Raw genomic sequence first — 25,331 nt, forward strand, 5'->3', positions numbered from 1 at the left:
ACAGTTACGTTCTATTGTTCATGCGATCTCAAAACCTAATTCATATCTGTTTAGCAGTAATCGACACACAATCAATATATCTTCATATCATACATCAAAATCATCAAGCAATCGATTAAGCACTAGACAAATATCATAATCACAATAACCTGAATCACATTAACAATTACAGAACTTAGCATGTGAAAAACTAGGGTTTACATGATCAATCAGTCAACAATTAATCACAAACAATGATCAAATCATTACCTTGATTCGATTCTAGATGGATTGGTAATCAAACTTGATGCAAAAGACTTGTGAAACCCAGAATGATGAGAAGATGGTTGTAGAGAGGATTAGAGGAGGTGAAAGTACGTGTTTTGATTCTTTGTGAATGATTAGTTAATGATTAGGGAAGGAGATTAGGGTTAAGTATCATATAAGTTTTACTAATCACTCTACACACCCTTAATTATTACATTTTACACAAACACCACATCTCACAACAACTTCACGGTTTCACCACCAAGTTTATGCATTTGGCAATTCTTTCACAATTAACACATAACCATGTATAATCACATAATACCGTTTCATTGCATCAAATGTATACAATTCCAAAGCAATTAATTGTGCAAGAAAACAACTAAATAATAAGTGAACGTGCAATAAATGCTAAATAGAAATCTTGGAAATTCGAGTTGTCACAGTCTTCGCGGTGGCAACAGGAATATCTTCATCAGTGACACCAATATTGACATCCCGGAAAGTCATATTGGCATATACTGCACAGGCTTTAACATAGAAGAATTTCTTCTTCCAGCCGGTCACACCCTTAGGGGGTGTCATCAACTTCAAACTCCCATGTCGTTGATTAAAAGAGAAAAATCCGGTGTTTACCGTCAACTGGTAAAACCGCCGGAAATTCTCAACAGTAATGGGCAAGCCATGAGCACGAAAGGTATACTCAAAGTTCCTGATTCGGAACATCCCAAATGGACTAAGTTGGGAGATATGGAGATGATAGTACTCCAACACCTCCGCAACAAACACCGTCACCGGCAACCGAAGGTTGCCTTCGGTGAAAAAATCTGCCCACATGGTAATATAGCCGGCCGGAGCATCGGCACCGGTGTCCCCCTCTTGTGGGTAAGTAGCCTTCCAGTCGTCGGCCATATGAATGGTGGTCATCAGGTTTTTAAAACCACTCTTTGACCACTTCAACACCGGTAACCCACCACCGGAAGCATCAACGTCATCATCTTCGTCTTCATCAGCCGCCACTACCGGCTGTTCAGGGTTCTCACCCTCCACATTGTGTGGATTCGATGGTTCAGCCATCAGAAATACAGAAAATGAATTCGAAAAACTCAAAAAACCTCACCGGAAACTTCAAACAATTGATCGGAGAAGACAAAGTAACTTTCTTTCTCTCACCGGGAAATTTTTGAAATTTCGAATAAGTGAGGGGAAACCACGAACGGTTTCCCCTTATATACCCATCGCAATTAATGCGGAGGGAGAAACTGAATCATCACGTTCAAAAAGAGCGAATTACGCGACACCACGTGTCAAGCGTCGTTTCCGCTGACGGTTAACACGCGCGCGTGGCCGCCCACGCGCCTGACAAGAGAGACCTTTACACTCCTTGCTACAGTGCATTTAATGCCTCGGGCAGTGCAAATGTCCTTTCATTTCAGCACATGCCAGAATGATCTCACCAACTTCCACCAACTCACACGTGAGATCAGCCACGTATGCAACAAAAAGCGACTACATTATCCAATTATAAGCGGCATGCGGTTTCTCTGGTATACCGCACCATAACCCATACCGCATGTCATTTTTTTACATACCCCATAAAATAGCCAAAAAATTATATCTTTCCATGGTTAAGGGGTATAAACATGTCCGCACATACCCACGAGCACACGTGGAATATGCGGAGATGACACACACGAGCCCATACAGGTGTGTCAGATACTCAGAACCAGCGTTGTTCTTTGGACTGAACCGCATCTCAGAAACAGGTAAACCGCATTGCCTTCATTCTCTTCAAGCTTCAAATCCCTCCTGTCCGGTTCACAACCACAGAGGGTGCATAAACAACTTCTTTATCGAGAAGAAGGAAGGGAATGTACGCGTACGCACATCAGCAACCCTGACTCCTGATCCTTCAAGAGCCGCATCCGAGCAACACACCCGTTTCAAGCGAATATGGGGTGACAAAACCGCAGGCACTCATGAGTCGCTGCGGACACAACCATAGCTTCCGCAAACGGTTGCTACGGAAGAGCCACAACTAAGTCTTCACATCGAGGAACGAAACTACTTCAAGGAAAACTCCTCGGTATTGGAGCGTGAAGGAAGGTGCCTAAGGAAGAGATGCGGACGAGATCCCTAATGATCATACGAGATCTTGTCGAACAACAAGCGATCGAAGAAGCGGTAACAAGTCTGCTTATGACTTTGTTACCCTACTTGTAAAATGGATAGAATAAACAATGGTGGGCATTACCATGCCTATGACCATGTTTATTTGACCATTATCCAGAATCACATTGTTCGACCAAACATGGCCAACAATGACGCAAGTACTCAACGTTGTTCCCACAACCGTGGCCAACAATGTCAAGCAACGAGGTAACCGCAAAGGACGTGCGGTTACTAGAGAGCTAATTGAAAGAACATGAACACCCCACAAAAGGGATCATCATTTGATGTCCAATCATGACATCAGAAAACTCTCTTCTTCATTCACCACTTCAAAGGTTGGTTCGAAGTTTGTGCACACCTTCAACCACCATCTCAGAGATTGGTTCGAAGTTTGTGCATACGCCCAGCAAGGTCTCAGGTTGGTTCGACACACCAACAGGTGGCACCTAACCCGAGGCTGAGAATTTCGCATCAGACGAATCATTCTCACCGGTACGGAAGAGGCATCAAAGGACTCTTCCAGACCTCCAGCTTGATTTACAAAGAGCAAAGACCATCCACTTGGTCTAGGATCTTCTCCAGACTCCAAACTACCTTCTAAACACCATAGTCCAGTACTCCTCCCACATGCAACTTGCATATGGCAGCAACACTAGACTGGGGGGACTTGAAGGGGTATGGTCCCAGATCTCGCGTCAGCATCGACCGCGAGTGACCATTACCCTTATCAAAACCCCCACTAGCTAATAACCTACTTATGTCCGTGTGGGAACGCATCGACACAGTGGTTGAATCCAATCTGTCCAGTGACGGAGGAGGACTTACCTGGAATATGAGAACGGTAGGGTGATGCGGCATAGTATCACATCTGGTGTATGAAAACGGAAGTATTCACAGCGACGCGGCCTAGCACCGCGTCTAGTGAACACTTCTATCAATACAAGGAAGCTGCGACAGTCACCACAGGCGACGATGCGGCTGGCACCGCGTCTCGCGTATTTCTTGATCACAAACAAGGGACGCGGTAACATCAGATGTTACCGCAGGCAGCGATGCGGCTCGCACCGCATCCTATACGCCCAACAAGTGGGACTGACACCACAGTGCAAGTAGCACCGATGGCAGTCATCTGTCAGGGCTACGTAAGTAACAGACTCAAGTGGCGTAACCTTCACACCTGACAAGCCTGACACACCTGCAAAGGTGTAGCACGTCGTCAGTCTGTCCATCATCCTCCTCCTTCACTCCTCGGCTATAAATACCAACCCCAAACCAGGTTTGAGGTATCTCTTCACAACTCTCTCACTACTACTACTATCATACTTTGCTTCCCAAGCAGATTACTGATTCTCACGTCGGAGAGTGGTAACAAGGAGTACCCCCCCCCCCACCCCATCCTCCTTGTTACGAGTCACGGTTTGTTTCCTTGTGCAGGAGATCAACCCACCGGTGATCCAGCCAGCGATCCTAGAGAGGAAGGGATTAACCCTTCTTGACGAGATCAGTGAGTTAACCCTGCCCGGTTAACCATTGTTTCATCAACTTGCATGACCGAGGTCGGGCGGCTCTTCAAGCGTGTCCGGATCCATATCAAAGACATTGATTTTTATTTCAATGATTTTTACAACCATAATGCCAAACTTAGTATGATAAAATCACCATATGGTAATTGGTAGTATCTTAGTGTGTACCATAGATTGCTTTCATGTCTAGCCAGAATGAAAATGAAAGATTAATGCATGGAACCTCTAAGATCTCCCAACAATCATATTTTAATGTCAACTAATAGTAAGCATCTAAATATATTTTGGTGATATTACTGCCATAAGAATAATCATTGATCTTATGGAGCCCTTTTTCATTTTATTCCTTCAAATAATGTTATGAAGGTCACATTTTATTGCTCCTACCATATCAAACAAATCTCTTGATTGCTCACAAATAGATAAAGGCCAAAAACACATGTGTAACACCCCAAAAGCTGGTTAATAGTAAAGTAAGAAAAAGTGAATAAAACTAACTTGGTTGATGGGTTATGATAAAAGATTATAAGTTAGATTATGGGAAATGCCTAATAAAAAAAAACTCTTAACAATTGTGGAGGGGGTAGTGTGAAAATTTATTATTAATTAAGGATTAAAAAGGTTAAAACCAAAAAGCACACACTGTGTGCATGATTTGGGTCGACCAGGGCAGGAGAAAACAAGGGTTTACCCTTGTTCTTGTAAGATTCAACAAATTAACAAAGGAATTCAAGGCCAATCAGTTGCATGTCATCAAATTCTCGTTTAACACGTCATACTCAATAGAGTGGTAAGTTCAATTTTGTGTTTTGACGAATCCTAGGAATAGGGTTTCACCCAAACCATGAGTTTATGAGAAATTTTGTGTAATTGAAGGTTAAGATAGTAAACTAAGGCAGAAATTATGTTTAATTTCGATGGAATGTTATGATTGTAGCAAAACCCACTTGTTAAGAGGTTAGTATGAATAGGATGTTTGAGTAGAAATCATACATATAAGTTTTAGATGTAAAATCTTGTTGAGAATCATAAATGAAAGATAAACTGATGTAGGATGGAAAAATTATGTAAAAAGATTGGTTGTGAATGTTGTGTAAAAATGGATTAGTAGGAATATGCTTTACATGCTTGCACCTTATGCATTGAATATAATGCCCACCATGTGTTTGATGAAATGCTTAAGAGAATAAATTAGTAAAAATCTGAAAAGTTAGTGATAATATTGTCACTTGAAAATGAGAAATCTATGTAAATGATGAAATGAAAGTGTTGGGCAAAATGAATGAATGCGTTTAATGTAGGCGTGAAAGAAGAAGGCTGAAACACTAAGAAAACGGGAGACTCGCAAGATCGAGGTACGTTATTGTACACCTTATGTTTTTATTATGTTGTCATATGTTTAATAATCTCTAATGTATTAAATTGTTATGTTGGAACCGTGAATGTTGAGATATCCGATTGTTGAAAGTAAAGTTAGATCCGTCATAAACGGATGTTGAGGAATGATTAAAATACGAAAGTTAACGCATCATATCCGGTACTTTTAGTCGAACCGGGTATGGGAAGTTATGTATGTAATGGACGAAAGTCTACTCGATCCGTTTTTCTCGGATCGAGGTATGATGTAAGAATCTAATGACTATGATTTGTTCATTATGAACAAATTGAATGAAAGCGATGTAATGATGCTAGTATCCGTTCCTAACGGGGTATGATAAGTAAAGTATGCTTAGACTCTATTTGAGGTAAGCATGTAATGAACCGTTTAACGGTTAGCAAAGTAATTGAATGATGATAATCCGAGAATGAAACGAATGGGTTTATTATCTAGAATTGTTAGTGGCGAAATACTAACTTATTTTATTATGTTGAATGTAGGTAAATCCTCAATTTAGGCGACTTGGCAATTTGGAGCGAGCATATGCACACTTGATGGTTATCAAGCGCTTCCGCTATTACGTATTAATGTTTTGGGTCAAATGCTCGTTTTTTTTATATAACATTGTTAGTGGTTACACTTTTTAACACTTGATGTATGATTCTTAGTGTCACACCCCCAAAATCCACCACGCGGAGTACCACCGCTTGGAGGCGTGACGTGACCAGGATCAAGCCATCAATCATATCGAACAAGTATATAATAGTTAAAGTAGTTCAAAAACCCAAACCAATACGATTGATGTTCAAACCAAACTTTGTTGAAGTAGCGGAAGCATAATAATGAAAACCCAAAGTAAGTTATAAGTTCAAATATCGTTTACGATCCGTATCCCACAATGACCTGCTCCTCCCTGTGCAAGCTCCATAATGTACCTAAGGTCCTGCAAGGCATGCAGCAGATAATCAACAACTAGTTGAGCGAGTTCACAGAAAGTAAGTTCGTATTAATAATGCGTATGTTCATCTAGTGGGGGATTCCCACATCTATCCTTAACAATGGGGGCTTCCCACTATGGTACTTACTAGACTATTTGCAATCATGTGTTCTTCTTAACCCGAGAAAAGGAATACGTACTAGGTCACGCAGGATTTACGTGAGTGCCCTTCCCCGAGGACAGTGGAACGCGTGGGGTTTACGCAGGATTTACGTAAGTGTCCTTCCGACCCGGAAGACAGTAGTGGGTATTAGGTTACGCAGGATTTACGTAAGTGTCCTCCCGACCCGGGAGACAATGGTAGATACTAGTTTACGCAGGTTTTACGTAAGTGTCCTGACTATCCCGAGGACGATGGTCTATAGTCTAGCAATAGCATAAGTACGAGTAATCATTCCATATCAAACATTCCAACCCAATTCCCAACCCGGGAATCCCATGCCTTGGCTGTGTGAACTCACCTTGGTTTGCTCGGCAGATACACAAAAAGGTTCCTTGAACTAAAGTGGTTAATCTCGTCCTAACAGGATTACCACACAAGTCAGGTTTTGACTTCAAGTAATACACGTATATATCACATAGGTTAACACGTTACAAACACGTATAGCTCATGGCAACAGTTTATAGTTAAAGCAAATCCATTTAACTTGTGCAATTTAAATTCGGTCCAATAGTATTTAGCCCAACATGTTGTGCGATCCGCAACATGTTGTGTGATTCACATAAATCCCGGCCCAAATAGTATAAATGATCCAATAACATAAGTGGCCCAAATATAACACATAGTGGACTTGTGCGGTCCGGTTCGGGTTGTGCGATCGTGTCTTGGGCTTTATGGCCCAACAGTTAGCAAAAATAATTTGTGCGATCCGAAGGTCCTTGTACGATTGGGTAAGCTTGTGCGACCAAGTGACCTTGTGCCTAAATCACTCGAGACTAGGTGATCACGAGTCAGATCTTGAGTTGTCATGGCCTGCCCGGAACTATACGGTCTCGAGTCGCAACAGGACTCGCAACCATGGTCTCGGCTTGTGCGGTTTGTGTTGGTGTGAGGTCTCGAGTCGCAACGGGACTCGCAATGTCGGTCTCGGGTTATCATGCTTAGGTCGAGATCACGCGGTCTCAACTCGCAACCGTGTCAAGACTATCAAATTGTAACAGATTTCCATAATTCATGCAATCAGTTTCGTGATTTCCATTTTAACGATTATCAACTAACACAATTTCCAACGAATCAATTAGCATAGTATCGATCAAACAGGCAAATAGATCATGAAATCGTATGATCCCTAATCATCATCAAATCAAGAACAATAACAGTTCAATATCCTATGTAACATATATTCGGATCATGTGATTAATTGAATCATAAACTATCATGCAACCTAAATCATAACCCCTTATCACAATATCACAGCCGGTTAACAACATACATTCGAACAAGAACAATGATAATAACAGTAGCCTTCGGTCCGGTTATCATGCGTTCATAATATCATACAACCTATGAACCGAGTTACTAGCATACCCCCTAGCCGACCAAGTATTCCGATTAGTAATAACATCGTCATCTAAACATCATGTAGAACATATAGGTCATAACATCATTGTCATACAATCGATAGACACAAGAGTACACAAGAACTAACCGATTAGAGAATGAACAAGGTTTGATCCGATTGAAAAGCAACACCTTCGCTCACCAAGAGTTGTTGCCATCGGGTTTGAGGGAATGAGAGGACTAGGGTTTGCAAACTTGTGTGTAAAGTGTATTTGGTAACAAATGGGATATGGTTACAATTCCCTAATGTTAATCGAGTAACAAGATGGGCCGAACCCAACTTGGCTGTCCATTCGGTTCACGTGGAGTCCATAAGGACTTTGTGCGATCGGCCCAATTAGACTTGTGCAACCGGGTGAAGATTGTGCGAGTACAATTCATATAGCACACATGATCATATAACATATCCAACTTTAAAAACACATATCACATACTCTCATACAGTTCAAGCAAGTTACATCAAAGTACAAAACTAGAGGTTTGAAATACGAGTTGTCACATTATCCCCAACTAAAAAGAAATTTCGTCCTGAAATTTGGTACGCACTCACTGAGGGAGCTAGATAGGTTATATCGTTCACTGGTTTTCCTGGGGTGTCACATCCTCCCCCCGTTGATCTGGAATTTCGTCCCGAAATTCCGCAGTAGTAGCTTCAGCCTCAGTAGTGGTTGCATTGGTTCCGAATAACTGGGGGTACTTTTCTGTCATCCTGTCTTCGCGTTCCCAGGTGTACTCTGGGCCACGTCTGGAGTTCCAACGAACTCGTACAAGAGGGATTCTCTTGTGTTTGAGGACCTTAACATCCCGGTCCGTGATTTCTACAGGTTCCTCGACGAACTGCAACCGCTCGTCGATAGTGAGCTCTTTCAATGGAATTATTAGGGTCTCATCTGACAAGCATTTCTTCAGATTCGACACGTGAAATACATTGTGAACTGCACCGAGTTCAGCTGGTAGGTTTAGCTTGTAGGCCACCTTGCCTATTCTCTCAATGATCTCGAACGGTCCGACATACCGCGGATTCAGTTTGCCCCGTTTGCCAAAACGAACCACACCCTTCCAGGGTGAGACTTTGAGTAAAACCCGGTCCCCGACCTGAAATTCCAAAGGCTTTCTACGCTTGTCCGCGTAGGCTTTCTGACGGTCACGTGCTGCCGCCATGCGTTGTCGTATCTGTGCTATCTTTTCTGTGGCGTCCACTACAATCTCTGGACCCGTGATCTGACTATCCCCCACCTCTGCCCAACAGAGAGGTGACCGGCATTTACGCCCGTACAATGCCTCGAATGGAGCGGCTTGTATGCTGGTGTGATAACTGTTATTGTATGAGAACTCCACTAAAGGGAGATGCTTTTCCCAGCCGTTGCCGAAATCAATAACGCATGCCCGAAGCATGTCTTCAAGAGTTTGGATCGTTCGCTCCGACTGCCCATCCATCTGAGGGTGATACGCTGTGCTCATATCTAACCGTGAGCCGAAAGATTTGTGCATCGCTTGCCATAGTTCTGACGTAAATCGTGCATCCCGATCCGAAATGATGGAGGTGGGCACCCCGTGCCTCGAAACAACTTCTTTGAGGTAGATGTCTGCGAGAGTGGAGAACTTATCCGTTTCCTTTATAGCTAGGAAGTGTGCAGACTTGGTGAGTCGATCCACGATCACCCATATGGTATCATTCCCCCGCTGGGATCTAGGTAGGCCTGTAACGAAATTCATGGAAATTTCTTCCCATTTCCATTGCGGTATCTTAGGTTGTTGAAGTAGGCCCGCTGGTTTCTGGTATTCAACCTTGACTCTCGCACAGGTCAAGCACTTGCTGACATAGGTAGCGATATGGGCCTTCATGCTAGGCCACCAATAAGTAGTTCTGATGTCGTGGTACATTTTATCCGACCCTGGATGTACCGAGTAGCGAGACTGGTGAGCTTCTTCCATTACAAGTTCACGTAGACCGCCATAAAGTGGGACCCAAATACGCCCCGTTACATAGTAGGCGCCGTCTGCCTTCTGTTCCATTCGTTGTCGTGAGCCGCGTAAGGCTTCAGCTTTGACATTTTCGGGTTTCAATGCTTCTACCTGAGCATCTCGTATTTGTGCAGGAAGGCTAGACTGAATCGTAAGCTGTAGTGCTCGCACGCGCCGAGGTAAAGTGTCTTTCCGACTGAGGGCGTCAGCCACAACATTGGCTTTGCCTGGATGGTACTTGATGGCGCATTCGTAATCGTTCAGTAGTTCAACCCATCGTCGTTGACGCATGTTCAATCCCTTCTACCTGAAGATATGCTCGAGACTCCTGTGATCGGTGTAAATTGTGCACTTGGTACCGTACAGGTAGTGTCGCCATATCTTGAGCGCGAAAATAACAGCTCCCAGCTCTAAATCGTGCGTCGTGTAATTTCGTTCGTGAATCTTAAGTTGGCGCGAGGCGTAAGCAATGACCTTGTCGCGCTGCATTAACACACATCCAAGACCCTGGATGGATGCATCACAGTAGACCACAAAGTCGTACGTGCCCTCTGGCAATGGGAGGATAGGTGCACTGCAAAGTCTATCCTTTAGGTGCTGAAAAGCAGTTTCCTGAGTGTTGCCCCAACGGTAGGTGACACCCTTCTGTGTCAGTAGTGTAAGCGGCTGAGCAATCTTTGAAAAGTCCTTAATAAACCGTCTTTAGTAACCCGCCAAGCCCAAGAATTGGCGTATTTCCGTTGGCGTACGTGGTGCAGGCCAGTTTCTGATCGAGTCCACCTTGGATGGATTGACATGGATCCAATCCTTGTTCACTACGTGGCCTAAGAAGTGGACTTCACGAAGCCAGAAGTCGCATTTCGAAAACTTAGCGTACAGCTGTTCCTTCCGCAGGAGTTCCAGAATAAGGCGTAGATGCTGCTCGTGTTCCTCCTGACTCTTGGAGTAGATCATAATGTCGTCGATGGGCACAGTGACGAACTTGTCAAGATAAGGTTTACACACCCTGTTCCTAAGGTCCATAAATACGGCAGGGGCGTTCGTTAATCCGAACGGCATGACAAGAAACTCGTAGTGACCGTAACGAGTTCTAAATGTTGTCTTGGAGACGTCCTCCTCTCGGACTCTCAGCTGATGATAACCTGACCTCAGGTCTATCTTCGAATAGTAACACGACCCTTGCAACTGGTCGAATAAGTCGTCTATGCGTGGAAGAGGATAACGGTTCTTCACCGTCATCTTGTTCAGTTCACGGTAGTCGATGCACATCCTGAAGGTACCGTCCTTCTTTCTCACGAACAATACTGGAGCTCCCCAACGCGAAGAGCTTGGACGAATGAAGCCTTTTTCCAAGAGCTCTTGTAGCTGCTTTGACAGTTCTTCCAGTTCAGTTGAAGCTAAGCGATACAGTGCGTGAGCTATAGGTGCTGTCCAGAACTATAGGAATGAGGTCGGTAGGGAACGTCTGGCCAGCGAGGATAAGATTACAACCCTGAACTAAGTATAGCTTCTAGACCTTTACTATAAACTAACACTATGACACGTTTGGGGTTCAAGGGAGTTGGTGTATGTTTTATCATTCTACTAACTTCAAGGACATATATTGGTATTCACACCCGAATCAAACAATATAGTAACATAGAGGTCGTCAAGAAGAAACTTACCCATTATTACGTTAAGATCGTCCCTTGCATCACCCTGACCCATCTCGAACACACGGCCATGGGCGTCATTGTTTCCATTGTTTCCCCCGCTGCTAACCCCATTGTCGTTCCTGCTTCCCTGGTCGTGGTTCTGATTCTGGTTCCAGTTCAATTGTGGATAGTGTCTCTCATAGTGATCTTTTGTACCATACTGAAAACATTCTCTAAAACTTTGCTGCTGCCACTGAGCCTGTGGGGCTTGAGGCTGTTGTTGTCGTTGTTCCTGAATTACAGGACGTGAGTTTCGACAATCCTTAGCTTCATGACCAATCTTGAGACATCTCTGACATCGTTCCTTGCGACACCGTCCACTGTGGTGTCTGTTACAATTGTTGCACCATGGGTGAATTCCTCGATATCTTTTCTGCCCATGACTACTAGAAAACTGATGTCTGGGCCTTTGGTAGTCATCCATCTCTTGCTTCTGCGTCAGAGGCTGGACCAAAATTAATCCCGTGCTCAGGTTTTCATCCCACTTGCGTTTGTTATCTCTAGAAGCACATGCAGTATCAGTCTTAGCACGTTTCGGTAGTTTGTTCTGTTCTACAGCCTGGTCTGTGAGACGATGAGCCAGTCGAGTGACTTGCTGGATAGTGCCAAGGTTAGCTGTGGTCATATGACTCTGAATTTCGGGCACTAGACCCTTGAGATACAGTTCGATGCGTTTGGTGGGAGGGTCTACCATAGTAGGACAAAATGTGGCTAACTCGTTTGATCTCCTCGTATAAACTTCAATTTCAGACCCCACCATCTGTAGGTTGAGGAACTCTACCTCTAGTTTGTGGATGTCCTCTTGACTGCAAAACTCTTCCTTAATTATGTCCTTGAACTCGTTCCAGGGAGTGGCGTTAGCAGCTGCCAGCGCTAACATCTGAACCTGTGCTTCCCACCAGGTTAATGCAGCACCTTCGAGTGTTCTAGTAGCAAACTTTACTCTACGAGACTCAGGGCAATCATGCACCTCGAAGTCAGTTTCGAGCCTTTCGAACCAATGGAGGAGGCCTTCAATTCCCTCAGTTCCACTGAAGGTACTAGGTTGGCAATCCTTGAGATTTGTGAAGGTGCAAGCAGGTGACTGAGTGTGTTGACCTATTGTGTACGAATAGGGCAAAGTTTAAATACAAGGGCTAGTTTAGGAATGTAGGATCTAAAGATCCTAGTGTGTGCTATAACCACAGGATATACCTCCTGCTTGTGCGGCTGCAAGTGCCGCAGCATTCGTTCGTTAATGAGGGCCGTCAACTGGGCTTGTGTCATGTTGATATGTCCAGCCATGATCTTCATAGCAGATGTAACGTAAGTGAGAATGGTTCGCGAGTAGGGCGATGACAGAAAAGCGTAAGCACGTAGGTATTCTCATGTAATAAAGTCATGTGAATCTAGGCATACTGCGAGCAATGTTCTATATAGTTCTAGCAGGCAGGCAATAAACGTAAACCTTATTACCTAGAATGTCGAGTCTTGCACGTGGAGCGAAGCGTCGTTGTGGATCGTTGAGAGCACTGTACTGGTTATAGTCTGGTTTTAATAAAAACGTTTTCCCATATTAAAACCAAGTTCTCTATAACCAATGGCTCTGATACCAATCTGTCACACCCCCAAAATCCACCACGCGGAGTACCACCGCTTGGAGGCGTGACGTGACCAGGATCAAGCCATCAATCATATCGAACAAGTATATAATAGTTAAAGTAGTTCAAAAACCCAAACCAATACGATTGATGTTCAAACCAAACTTTGTTGAAGTAGCGGAAGCATAATAATGAAAACCCAAAGTAAGTTATAAGTTCAAATATCGTTTACGATCCGTATCCCACAACGACCTGCTCCTCCCTGTGCAAGCTCCATAATGTACCTAAGGTCCTGCAAGGCATGCAGCAGATAATCAACAACTAGTTGAGCGAGTTCACAGAAAGTAAGTTCGTATTAATAATGCCTATGTTCATCTAGTGGGGGATTCCCACATCTATCCTTAACAATGGGGGCTTCCCACTATGGTACTTACTAGACTATTTGCAACCATGTGTTCTTCTTAAACCGAGAAGAGGAATACGTACTAGGTCACGCAGGATTTACGTGAGTGCCCTTCTTCGAGGACAGTGGTACGCGTGGGGTTTACGCAGGATTTACGTAAGTGTCCTTCCGACCCGGAAGACAGTAGTGGGTATTAGGTTACGCAGGATTTACGTAAGTGTCCTCCGGACCCGGGAGACAATGGTAGATACTAGTTTACGCAGGTTTTACGTAAGTGTCCTGACTATCCCGAGGACGATGGTCTATAGTCTAGCAATAGCGTAAGTACGAGTAATCATTCCATATCAAACATTCCAACCCAATTCCCAACCCGGGAATCCCATGCCTTGGCTGTGTGAACTCACCTTGGTTTGCTCGGCAGATACACAAAAAGGTTCCTTGAACTAAAGTGGTTAATCTCGTCCTAACAGGATTACCACACAAGTCAGGTTTTGACTTCAAGTAATACACGTATATATCACATAGGTTAACACGTTACAAACACGTATAGCTCATGGCAACAGTTTATAGTTAAAGCAAATCCATTTAACTTGTGCAATTTAAATTCGGTCCAATAGTATTTAGCCCAACATGTTGTGCGATCCGCAACATGTTGTGTGATTCACATAAATCCCGGCCCAAATAGTATAAGTGATCCAATAACATAAGTGGCCCAAATATAACACATAGTGGACTTGTGCGGTCCGGTTCGGGTTGTGCGATCGTGTCTTGGGCTTTATGGCCCAACAGTTAGCAAATATAATTTGTGCGATCCGAAGGTCCTTGTACGATTGGGTAAGCTTGTGCGACCAAGTGACCTTGTGCCTAAATCACTCGAGACTAGGTGATCACGAGTCAGATCTTGAGTTGTCATGGCCTGCCCGGAACTATACGGTCTCGAGTCGCAACAGGACTCGCAACCATGGTCTCGGCTTGTGCGGTTTGTGTCGGTGTGAGGTCTCGAGTCGCAACGGGACTCGCAATGTCGGTCTCGGGTTATCATGCTTAGGTCGAGATCACGCGGTCTCAACTCGCAACCGTGTCAAGACTATCAAATTGTAACAGATTTCCATAATTCATGCAATCAGTTTCGTGATTTCCATTTTAACGATTATCAACTAACACAATTTCCAACGAATCAATTAGCATAGTATCGATCAAACAGGCAAATAGATCATGAAATCGTATGATCCCTAATCATCATCAAATCAAGAACAATAACAGTTCAATATCCTATGTAACATATATTCGGATCATGTGATTAATTGAATCATAAACTATCATGCAACCTAAATCATAACCCCTTATCACAATATCACAGCCGGTTAACAACATACATTCGAACAAGAACAATGATAATAACAGTAGCCTTCGGTCCGGTTATCATGCGTTCATAATATCATACAACCTATGAACCGAGTTACTAGCATACCCCCTAGCCGACCATGTATTCCGATTAGTAATAACATCGTCATCTAAACATCATGTAGAATATATAGGTCATAACATCATTGTCATACAATTGATAGACACAAGAATACACAAGAACTAACCGATTAGAGAATGAACAAGGTTTGATCCGATTGAAAAGCAAAACCTTCGCTCACCAAGAGTTGTTGCCGTCGGGTTTGAGGGAATGAGAGGAATAGGGTTTGCAAACTTGTGTGTAAAGTGTATTTGGTAACAAATGGGATATGGTTACAATTCCCTAATGTTAATCGAGTAACAAGATGGGCCGAACCCAACTTGGCTGTCCATTCGGTTCACGTGGAGTCCATAAGGACTTTGTGCGATCGGCCCAATTAGACTTGTGCAACCGGGTGAAGATTGTGCGAGTACAATTCATATAGCACACATGATCATATAACATATCCAACCTTAAAAACACATATCACATACTCTCATACAGTTCAAGCAAGTTACATCAAAGTACAGAACTAGAGGTTTGAAATACGAGTTGTCACACTTAGTCGTGTCTAGATGAACGGGTTGTAGACTTGTTTGTTTTGTTGATGGTTAAAACAGGGATATACTCGTCTTATGGACGGGTCATGCCCAAATTTTGTTAAATTAGTGCCCAAATGTTATTGATGTCTTTATGTTTAATTGCGAAAAGCTTGGACACTTTTTAAGAAGGTTTATGTTACTAGTGTCCTTTGGTCGTCATTTTATTAGACGCAAAAGATGGGATTTACAAGTTGGTATCAGAGCCTACGTTTGAGGGATTCGAGCAAGAGTAATAGTGCTTGAACTCAAAGCGACGGCTCGTGCAAAAGTGTGCTCGCTCCGAGATCGCCAATGAGGTAAAATTTTAAGTTTTTGTTTAATACAAGTATGTATAGTGTGTTTATGATAAATATTTGAGTTAAGTATGTGGAGTAGTAATAATGGGAGTTAACCATTAGGTTATATCTGATCTGGCACCGCACACAGTTGTGTCGTTAAGTGACACAGCTGTGTGGACCATTGATGCTTGTTGCTGAGATCAGGGTGTGTGGCAAGGCTGACACAGTTGTGTGACATTTTACGCAGATAATCAACACAGCTGTGTCTGGGCAAAATTTCCACAAACTTCATTATTTTTCTTGAGTTTCCCGCAACGAATCACCAACAAGCTTTCCAAAACAAGGTTTTTCAGCGTTTCAGCAAAGGAAGGGCCGTCGCCGACGGGCTGTGAGCCGTCGCCGACGCTCTCATGCTTGCCGACGGCCTATCTTTCTGTCTACGGACATTGTGGGCGACGCCCATTTACGAAGCCCGTCGCCGACGGGGAGTGAAGCCGTCGCCGACGGCTAGCGGAAATTAAATCCGCTGAAAATTTTGTTTTGCTTTGTTTTTCGTATTTGAGTTCCCAAACTGTCCGAAGACCTATTAAATGTTCGTGTAGGGTCTATATAAGGCCTAGTAAGATATATGTAACCACGATTAGTGGTTACGATAAAAAGAAATTTATAAAATTCGAAGGTAGCATGTCGAATGGTACGAATGAATGATGGAAGTATAAGGGGCAAGTAAAGTTTAAAATGTAAGAGTGTGAATGAAGTAATTACAGACTAATGAACTATGATGCATTGAAAGCTTGTGAATTATAATTTAAGTTCCCATACTTCTCAGAAATGTCCGTTCTATGTTCCTGTCTAGTTATTTGAAGATTTAATGAGTTATGTAAAGTTATGTAGATCGTTGGCGATAAAGTAAAATTTATAAAAGTCGAATGTAACGTATGAATGGCATGAAATGAATGACGAATGTATAAAGTGGGGTTGGAAACGTATGATGATGAATAATGAAGGAAGTAAATATAGACTAAAGTACTTGGATATGTGAAAGAACCGGAATTGTTAATAAATGAATATAAAAATGATGAGATTAGTGGTGAAAATAATTTGAAGAATGTGAGTTAGATGGAATTCGTATGAAAATTCGGATGAATGCATGCTTTGATAGAATTATGCATTAGGGGCTTGTACCTTATGTGTATTTAATGATTTGCTTTAGTATGATTAAGAGGCAAATATGTGCTAAATGTGAGTCATACGAACTAATTAGTAAATGATATGTTGAAATTATGTTATATAGTTGCTCCGAATGAAATTTGCTAATTGTAGAATCATGGAGCATTAGCATGTGAAAGTACGTGTATGTGAATGTATATGTGTATTGTTTTGATGATCACGTAAATTGTACATGTCGTACAATACGAGTATGAAATACATAGGATATTATTATTATGGCCTATCGTATTTAGAGGATTACATGTTCAAAAGTTTAAAGTGTGTAAACGAGACAGTTGACTTTCTGAAAGTCAACAGTATAGGGATATAATGGGATGGCCAATAGACACAATTGTTTGAGTAAAGAGTTAATGTGTTACGTACTAGATGAATTACGTGTTATGATTGATGATAGTTTAGTTGTATGAATTTGAAATGAGATAACTATTAATGAACGTCTCATTTATACGAAATTCTACTAATGAAAGTCGATTAACGTATGAATAGAAAGAAAGAGAACAGTCGTATGTATGCTCACATAAGCTAATGATATTACGAACATAATGATATGTAAGGATGGGAATCCTGTCAATTTACTTGAGCATGGATGGCAAAAAGGGTTAAGAGGAAGTAATAAAGTAAGCGTGAACATGGACGCTAACGGAAGGTGAATTCACAATCACTTTGAATTTATTTACATGAAGATGTTTGCGTGTTTGAATATTTGAAATTAAGTGGAACATATAAATAAATGAGAACTTGGTAATGTTAATGAAAGGTATGAAAAGGATAATAGTTCAGATGTTAGCTAAAGGCGTTTCTTAAGTATGTTCGAATTGAAAGTAAGAACAACCCGTACTACAATACTTATATACAAAAACTAGTGGGTGGTGGTTGACCTTAAAAGGTTATATTGTAGAAATCAGTAAATAATAATTACTTACAAATGCTGGAAGTATTACGTAAGAAATACGTGTAAAGTAGAATACCTATTAGTAAGAGACATGTTAGAGAACATGGGTGAATTAACACCTAATACGGTGAACAAACAAATGGAAATGGTATGTTAAGGAATGGTCATGTATTGACCGAAGCTCGAGAAAAACACGAGAATCATCTCACTTATGTCCGGTCAAGCTAGCAAATAGGGGTCTAACGATTCTTAAAGGAACGGATCAATATAAGAAAGAAAGAAAGATACGAATGAAAAGTATAAGCCTACGATTGAATGTAAGACAAACTTAAAAAAGAAGGGTGGGAACACCACTAGAAATAGGATGTAAAGTGTCGCGTCAAGACGCGCTACATGAAATAGGACATGGAATTAAGTGTTAGGACCCAACACTCGAAGTTGAATGTAGAAGATTAATATGAAAACGTTTCGTAAGAAATGACATGGTAAATGATACGGCAGAAGAAAGAAAGGTACGAAGGAAAATATTTGAATCTGAGAAGACGGAATAAACAAGTAAGAATAAAAAACTAAGAACCAAACTCAAATAAGTCATACGGGTCAAATGGCGATCGCCATTTGAACCCGGTATTTAATGTCTGATTTGTCAAAGTTTGTTACTTATAGGTGAGCGTAATGTATGGGCATGCATTGTCACAGTTTGTAAAGTGTTAACCGTCGCAAAGTATGAATAACGAGTCAAGGGATTTGACCCGCGTCAGGTACGTATAAAAAGATTATACTTTTAATAGGAGCTTAGGGCCCGACTAGAGAATGATGGGTCAGAATAGGATAACTGATACCCATATGTAAGAATGTATTTACTGTTTAGACTTCCGAAAAGTCAAACGAAGTAAATGAAATCCTTACAACTATGCAAGTATAGGGTACGAACGTGTACCTCGATACGACCACAATAAGTATGGGGGTGTTAGTTTGACCTTGAAAGGTCAAATTGTGAAAGTTGATGAAATAACCAATAAAATGAAAGGATAGTATGTAAGAAATGGAATGTATGATATGTTTTAGCATGCACGTAAGAAAAATTGTGAAAGAAACAATAGGCGAACAAACACCCTGTAGGACGCAATTATGAAAGGTTATGTACTAACTATTTATTTATAGATAAATATGATAGAATTCTTAGTGAGGTGATAGTAATAAAGTTAGTGGAAGGATGCTCACGAGTGGGAGCATATTTCATGAATGAATGAGACCAATTCTGGTACGGAAGGTACATACAAAGAAGCGGATCGATCCGGCACACGGATAACTGACTTATGCACTGAAGGCGAGGTTAGTAAAATGTTTAGTTCTTGATTAATGATTAAGAATCCGTAGATTTATTTGTAAGAGTGAACAAAATGAATGGTAGAATAATTATGGTATGGTATACAATAATCGACCTGTAATGGTCAGCGTGAGAAGGTATGAATGTCATTGAGAGGGAGATCTAAAGGCCTTAAATGAAAGTTGAGCTGATTTGGTTAAACGCTCGTATGGTGCTCGTACACAACATACCTAGTTGTTATCATAAGTAGTCCATGCAAGGAGCTAATAATAAAGTGTGCGAAGGATTAAATTTGATGACTAAACATCAAACTTATAATTAGTTCGAGTTACGGTAGTAATCGTAGAATGATGCTTTATACTCGTATTAAGTATGAAAAAGTGATTAGGAAGTGGGTAGCTTTGTATTAGTACAACTAAGTCATTAAATGTTTATAGTATATGTATAATGTTATGCTAAGCCCTCATATGAACAAGAAAGTAATTAGAAGAGCGTTAGTAATGGGATAATGGGGTTTGCTGATCATGACTACAATAATGGATTATATCGTGCATGATTCGTGTGCAGAATGAAATAAATCGATTTATTTATATTAGTAGATGTATGAATATGTTATGCTTATTTAGAAAGATATAAACAAGCCGTAAGCATAAGCTTGTACGACAAATAGTATGTATTTGGAATAAATTTCAATGAACGAACCGCTAGTGATGATGTATGTTAGGAACTAGCATTATAAAGTGAAAACGACACTAATAAGAGCTCTGGATCAGATTCTGACTTATATGTGATTATGAAGGTAATTTGTTTTATTTAAGAACGGAGGAACAATGCGTACAAATACGTTTATGCATGAATGAAACTCTTGCCAAGATCCCGAATGCATCTATGTTACATTAAGCAGTGTGAATGAATAGATGAAAAAGTAAGAATAGAAGTGGTCTAGTTGGAACGAGAAAGGTTTCAGGGACGAAACCTCCTTTTAAGGGGGGTAGACTTGTAACACCCCAAAAGTTGGTCAATAGTAAAGTAAGAAAAAGTGAATAAAACTAACTTGGTTGATGGGTTATGATAAAAGATTATAAGTTAGATTATGGGAAATGCCTAATAAAAAAAAAACTCTTAACAAATGTGGAGGGGGTAATGTGAAAAATTATTATTAATTAAGGATTAAAAAGGTTGGAACCAAAAAGCACACACTGTGTGCGTGATTTGGGTCGACCAGGGCAGGAGAAAACAAGGGTTTACCCTTGTTCTTGTAAGATTCAACAAATTAACAAAGGAATTCAAGGCCAATCAGTTGCATGTCATCAAATTCTTGTTTAACACATCATACTCAATAGAGTGGTAAGTTCAATTTTTTGTTTTGACGAATCCTAGGAATAGGGTTTCGCCCAAACCATGAGGTTATGAGAAATTTTGTGTAATTGAAGGTTAAGATAGTAAACTAAGGCAGAAATTATGTTTGATTTCGATGGAATGTTATGATTGTAGCAAAACCCACTTGTTAAGAGGTTAGTAGAATAGGATGTTTGAGTAGAAATCATACATATAAGTTTTATATGTAAAATCTTGTTAAGAATCATAAATGAAAGATAAACTGATGTAGGATGGAAAAATTATGTAAAAAGATTGGTTGTGAATGTTGTGTAAAAATGGATTAGTAGGAATATGCTTTACATGCTTGCACCTTATGCATTGAATATAATGCCCACCAAGTGTTTGATGAAATGCTTAAGAGAATAAATGTGTAAAAATCTGAAAAGTTAGTGATAATATTGTCACTTGAAAATGAGAAATCTATGTAAATGATGAAATGAAAGTGTTGGGCTAAATGAAAGAATGCGTTTAATGTAGGCGTGAAAGAAGAAGACTCAAACACTAAGAAAACGGGAGACTCGCAAGATCGAGGTACGTTAGTGTACACCTTATGTTTTTATTATGTTGTCAAATGTTTAATAATCTCTAATGTATTAAATTGTTACGTTGGAACCGTGAATATTGAGATATCCGATTGTTGAAAGTAAAGTTAGATCCGTCATAAACGGATGTTGAGGAATGATTAAAATACGAAAGTTAACGCATCATATCCGGTACTTTTAGTCGAACCGGGTATGGGAAGTTATGTATGTAATGGACGAAAGTCTACTCGATCCGTTTTTCTCGGATCGAGGTATGATGTAAGAACGTAATGACTATGATTTGTTCATCATGAACAAATCGAATGAAAGTGATGTAATGGTGCTAGTATCTGTTCCTAACGGGGTATGATAAGTAAAGTATGCTTAGACTCTATTTGAGGTAAGCATGTAATGAACCGTTTAACGGTTAGCAAAGTAATTGAATGATGATAATCCGAGAATGAAACGAATGGGTTTATTATCTAGAATTGTTAGTGGCGAAATACTAACTTATTTATTATGTTGAATGTAGGTAAATCCTCAATTTAGGCGACTTGGCAATTTGGAGCGAGCATATGCACACTTGATGGTTATCAAGCGCTTCTGCTATTATGTATTAATGTTTTGGGTCAAACGCTCGTTTTTTTATATAACATTGTTAGTGGTTACACTTTTTAACACTTGATGTATGATTCTTAGTCGTGTCTAGATGAACAGGTTGTAGACTTGTTTGTTTTGTTGATGGTTAAAACAGGGATATACTCGTCTTATGGACGGGTCATGCCCAAATTTTGTTAAATTAGTGCCCAAATGTTATTGATGTCTTTATGTTTAATTGCGAAAAGCTTGGACACTTTTTAAGAAGGTTTATGTTACTAGTGTCCTTTGGTCGTCATTTTATTAGACGCAAAAGACGGGCTTTACAACATGTTCCCACCAATGAGTGGTTGATAAAGTGTAAATTTTCGTCCAACTATGTGACGACATGTGTTCCGAATCTACAAATATTCCCGACTATGTGGAAGGAGAGGGATCTATATTGAATACATCGACAGAGACATGTCCCGAATCTCCAAATAACCATGACTATGTGGAAGGAGAGGGACCTATATTGAATACGTCGTCTGAGACGTGTCTCGAATCTCCAAATAATCCCGACTATGTGGAAGGAGAGGGACCTATATTGAATACGTCGACTGAGACGTGTCCCGAATCTCTAAATAATTCCGACTATGTGGGAGTAAAATGCAATTTGTCTGCCTGTGGTTTAACCGAACTGAACCGTGCACACCCCTAGGTAGAGTTGTAATACCCGACATTTATATAAAAATAAGTACAAAATTACTTAATAATAAAATTCGTAATATACTTATTCTGAGCATAGCGTAATTCTTTTGACCGTAGCCGTTTGAAAATGTTGATGTCCAATTATCATATCAATATATGGCACAACCACCACTAAAATTAGTAATATACTTATTCTGAGATTTCAACATTTTATATGATTTTGGAAGCAATACTCGATGTTGTTGCTCATCGTGTACACAAATTTATGCATTAGAAATTGTATGATAAATAATTGAAGATGCATGAATTTATTATGTTTGTTCTATAGCCATTATGCCTGAAATTTGTTCGCCACTCATAATTAACAATTTTTTTTTTGAAAATTAACTTTTGACGAGGTATGGTACTGAACCCGATCCGAGCGGTCGGACTTTCTTGCTATTTATCAATTTTATAGTAATTATATATTATTATTGTGTACTAACCCGTGAAACCCAGCGCGTTGTAGTTTATTCTACACTAGGCTGTGGGCTCGTAGAGACAACCCCTAACTAGGCCTGGCCCATTGAGGTTAGGGTTTTTCCCATATCTCCTATATAAGGAGGTCTCCACCTCCTTATTAGGGCATGAGATATAGGGCAACATACTTTTGTAGCTGGAAATAGAGGATTCTTCTTCTACCGGCTGTCTCTACATTGCCGATGCTTCTCTCTTCTTGTTTACAGGTCTAGGATGAGATGGAGGAGATGAGGTGTGGCCATGTTCGTATTCATCACCGTAAGAAGAACCGACCCGCTCGGGTTCTTGCTTCTTCATTGGCGCCATTCGTGGGACCGAAATCGGAATTCACGACAACAACCACATCTCTCGTTCTGCCTTAAAAGTTCAAGATCTAAAGCTCCACAGATCTATGTTCAAAGGGAAATCTGTAAACGATTTCTCATTCAACCAAAGGTGTTCCAGATCTGGTATGTTTTTTCTTTCATTGAAACACATGGAAACCATGCTATCATGCTATCATAGGCGACTACTTGTAAATTCCTTAGATCTATACATAATAATCTAAGCTTCCAGATCTAGTTTGGAACTTATCGTGATATCAATCAGATCTGTGAATATAGATCTGTTATACTTTAACAGTTGACAAGCCCAAAATTCCCAAAGATAATCTTATTGCTTGTATGATTCAATTTTCGAAACATGAACTTCGTAACGGAAGACAAAAATTATATCTTTTTACTTTGGGGCACAAATATGACATTCATAATTAATGTAAAGGAAAAAGGTAGATGGTGGGGATGCGCAATTCCCTTTCGAAGAGGATATGTACATGTTTTAAAGTGTGAAATACCATATCCAAAGCTATGATAAATTAGTTTTTTGGTAGTAAAATGGAAAACCAAATAAAACAAAACAAATAGGATGTACAACCTTTGTTAGCTAGAGTACAACCTATATTGCATAAAAATGATAAGATTTCACTTTGACAATCTTGTACCTTCTGATCAATACTCTCAAAAAATGGTTTTATGCACATATTTTGATGATAAAAAAGAGGTACAACTTGCACACAAATAATATGTCAGCATTCATATTATTAAAAGATGAAGCAACGAAAATCTGATTGCCTAATATTTATTATAGAGAAAAGGTACAATCTTTGTTGCAAAAGGTGCAACCCCTATGTGCATTCTCTTGATCCGTGTCTAGACAAGACAGAAACCGGAGAAACAAGTTATGTGGGATAATATTTCTGCCTCATTTCTAATCAATGTGCAAGGAAATAACGAGTCATTTCAGCGTCGGATATACTTTAATAGGTAACTTCCGCGCGCCGGGTGTGCTCTACTTACGCGCGCCGGATATGCTCTAACAGTAACTTCCGCGCGCCGGGCATGCTCTACTTCCACGCGCCGGATGTGCTCTACTTACGCGCGCCGGAGATGCTCTAACAGTAACTTCCGCGCGCCGCACATGCTTTCTTTCCGTGCGCCGGATGTGCTCTACTTACACGCGCCGGATATGCTCTAACAGTAACTTCCGCGCGCCGGACATGCTCTACTTCCGCGCGCCAGATGTGCTCTACTTACGCGCGCCAGAGATGCTCTAACAGTAACTTCTGCGCGCCGCACATGCTTTCTTTCTGCGCGCCAGATGTGCTCTACTTACGCGCGCCGGATATGCTCTAACAGTTCACTTCCGCACGTTGGACATGCTCTGCTTCGCACCCGCACAGATATAAACCCCTCATACCATGTGCAAGTAGGACACGAGTCACCATTCACGTGCATGCAGACACAAAACAAGCCATCATGCGCAGCCCAACACCCCGTCCACTGCGCCCTTCCGGGATATCACACCTCACCATGCGCGCGGACATGCGGTGTGCCGTCTCATTCCGCCATCTGCAGCAGGTAACCATCATGAAACATTTCTGTTTACCTGCGCGCCACCTGGTTCACACCACCAACACCTGCGCCTTGCGGCTCGCGTCGTTGGTCCTTCGATGAAAGTCGTACACATGCAAGTTACGTTTGTAAGTCCTAACTCTCTTCCTATAAATGCTCACATGAAAACCCATAAGCATTCATGGTATATAGATATACAAAGTATCAACTGGTAGTGGGAGCCTTATAACATCCGTTCGAGCTTGCTTTTGAAAGAAGCCAAAAGGCTTTCTAATTTTTAACATTTGTGGGGAACTAAAAGTACATGTCTGATCTTATACATGTATTTTCAAACTTGCACAACATTTTACAACATTTACATTCATGGTCCCTATGGATGTCATGGGCTAAACACTTTTTTTTTTCTTTCTTGGCATGCTTGCAATATTGTACAACGGTTC

General features: G+C 41.0%; 2 long non-coding RNA genes across 2 annotated transcripts; both read left to right on the plus strand.

Annotated features, from left to right (window-relative positions):
• The first annotated feature begins 4,601 nt into the window (after window positions 1–4,601).
• Window positions 4,602–5,978, plus strand: LOC110874275. The gene is made up of 3 exons (XR_002555798.1): window positions 4,602–4,731; window positions 5,243–5,296; window positions 5,820–5,978. It is a non-coding gene; the product is annotated as an uncharacterized LOC110874275 (long non-coding RNA).
• A 14,530-nt stretch (window positions 5,979–20,508) lies between these two features.
• Window positions 20,509–22,020, plus strand: LOC110874274. The gene is made up of 3 exons (XR_002555797.1): window positions 20,509–20,642; window positions 21,153–21,206; window positions 21,729–22,020. It is a non-coding gene; the product is annotated as an uncharacterized LOC110874274 (long non-coding RNA).
• The last annotated feature ends 3,311 nt before the right edge of the window (window positions 22,021–25,331 follow it).

Source organism: Helianthus annuus, chromosome 9 (genome assembly GCF_002127325.2).
Source record: "Helianthus annuus cultivar XRQ/B chromosome 9, HanXRQr2.0-SUNRISE, whole genome shotgun sequence".
Lineage (NCBI taxonomy): Eukaryota > Viridiplantae > Streptophyta > Magnoliopsida > Asterales > Asteraceae > Helianthus > Helianthus annuus.